Source organism: Mandrillus leucophaeus, unplaced genomic scaffold (assembly GCF_000951045.1).
Source record: "Mandrillus leucophaeus isolate KB7577 unplaced genomic scaffold, Mleu.le_1.0 Scaffold310, whole genome shotgun sequence".
In the NCBI taxonomy this organism is placed as follows: Eukaryota; Metazoa; Chordata; class Mammalia; order Primates; family Cercopithecidae; genus Mandrillus; species Mandrillus leucophaeus.
The window spans coordinates 1,659,108-1,660,955 of record NW_012103255.1 but is presented as its reverse complement, the minus strand read 5'-3'; the positions used below and the strand labels follow the sequence as shown (position 1 = coordinate 1,660,955).

The following is a 1,848-nucleotide window of genomic DNA, read 5'->3' as shown; positions in this document are numbered from 1 at the left end:
TTTCTGTCCCAGAACTCCAGGTGAGAGCTGGAGAATATTCTCAAGTATTTTGTGGACTCAGTAATATGTTTAATTTATTGATATGCCACCTGCTTGCTTGCTACACTATGGATAGTCCTAAAATCATTTTTATTTATTTGTAATGCATTATGGAACATGATTGTGGGGTTGAGGTGAAATGAGATGGAAAGGATGAAATTTTACTGATTATATTAAACTGATTTATACATTAAATTGAATCACCTGACCATACTTTAAATGCCTTAAAAAATAGTAATAGGCTGAGCTTGGTGGCTCACGCCTGTACTCCCAGCACTTTGGGAGGCCAAGGTGGGCAGAACACAAGGCCTGGAGTTTCAGACTGGTCTGGCCAATGTGGTGAAACCCCATCTATACTAAAAATACAAAAATTAGCCAGGCGTGGTGGCGGGTGCCTGTAATCCCTGCTGCTCCAGATGCAGAGGCAGGAGAATCGCTTGAGCCCAGGAGACGGAAGTTGCAGTGAGTCGAGATCACGTCATTGTGCTCCAGCCTGGACAACAGAGCAAGGCTCTATCTCAAAAAAAAAAAACGAAAACAACTAGTAAATAGCCGGGCATGGTGGCTCACACCTATAAATTCCAGCACTTTGGGAGGTCAAGGCAGGCGGATCATTTGAAGTTGGGAGTTCAAAACCAGCCTGACCAACATGGAGAAACCCTGTCTCTACTAAAAATACATCTACCCCTGAAGATAAGGCCCTTGCTCTTGAGCACTGTTCTCTGACATCAAGAGCACCCGGATGAAGGAACCTCAGGTTCACAAAATTAGCTGGGCATGGTGGCACATGCCTGTAATCCCAGTTACTCAGGAGGCCAAGGCAGGAGAATCGCTTGAACCGGGGAGGCAGAGGTTGTGGTGAGCCGAGATTACACCATTGCGCTCTAGCCTGAAAACTATCTTCAGGTTACAGAAGTTTGTAAAAGGGAATTTCTTCCCGTTTCCTACTGTCAGGCCGAATGTCAGCTATCACTGGGATTTCTTTTTTTTGTCTTGTTTTGTGTGCTTTTTTTCTTTTTTTTTTTTTTGAGACGGAGTCTCACTCTGTCTCCCAGATTGGAGTGCAGTGGCCTGTCTCCCAGATTGGAGTGCAGTGGCACAATTTCAGCTCACTGCAACCTCCGCCTCCCAGGTTCAAGCAATTCTCGTGCCTCAGCCTCCCAAGTAGCTGGGATTACAGGCATGTGCCACCGTACCTGACTAATTTTTGTATTTTTAGTAGAGATAGAGTTTCATTGTGTTGGTGAGGCTGATCTTGAACTCCTGGCCTCAAGTGATCCTCCCACCTTGGCCTCTCAAAGTGTCGGGATTACAGGCGTGAGCCACTGTACCTGGCCCATTGCTGGGATTTCATAACTCAGGGAATTCCCCTCTGACAGCTGTGGTGGGCTCCCCATTGTTTAACTTCAGATTACCCTGATACAGCTTTGTGCTGTTCTGCAATTCATGAGCCACTAGGAGCCATTATAAGTACTCTTTGGAGGGTTTTACAGGAAACAATGGAGAAACTGACTTGGCTGGCATCTGAAAGGCACATGAGTCAGCAGGGTGAGTCTGAAGAAGAGAATTCTCAGGAGGAGAACTCTGAGCCAGAAGAGGAGGAAGAAGAAGCAGAAGGGGCCGGGCGCGGTGGCTCACGCCTGTAATCCCAGCACTTTGGGAGGCCGAGGCAGGCGAATCATAAGGTCAGGAAATCGAGACCACGGTGGAACCCTGTCTCTACTAAAAATACAAAAAATGAGCCGGGCGAGGTGGCGGGCGCCTGTAGTCCCAGCTACTCAGGAGGCTGGGGCAGGAGAATGGCGTGAA

The 1,848-nt window shown here is 47.5% G+C and overlaps 1 protein-coding gene across 1 annotated transcript in view; it reads left to right on the top strand.

Moving 5' to 3' along the window:
• The window catches only part of LOC105544869 (GON-4-like protein), a 40,591-nt gene that overhangs the window by 3,563 nt on the left and 35,180 nt on the right, over nucleotides 1-1,848 (top strand).